Source organism: Mytilus edulis, chromosome 2, assembly GCF_963676685.1.
Source record: "Mytilus edulis chromosome 2, xbMytEdul2.2, whole genome shotgun sequence".
Lineage (NCBI taxonomy): Eukaryota > Metazoa > Mollusca > Bivalvia > Mytilida > Mytilidae > Mytilus > Mytilus edulis.
Genome location: NC_092345.1, coordinates 754,947 through 755,175, shown reverse-complemented (window position 1 = coordinate 755,175; position 229 = coordinate 754,947).

The window sequence follows — 229 nt, the reverse complement described above, 5'->3', positions numbered from 1 at the left end:
TGATTAATATATTAGGGTCTATCCGATTGAATTTTCCTCGGAGTTCAGTATTTTTGTAATTTTACTTTTTAAAGAGTTTCAAGTGTAAATGAAGATATTTGGACGCATTATAATAGCAGCAAATTATTTCTATTTTTATGTATATTTTCTTTTTCTTTTTTAGCCATAGCGTTGTCAGTTTATTTTCGATTTTTTAGTTTGACTGTGCCTTTGGTATCTTTCGCCCCAC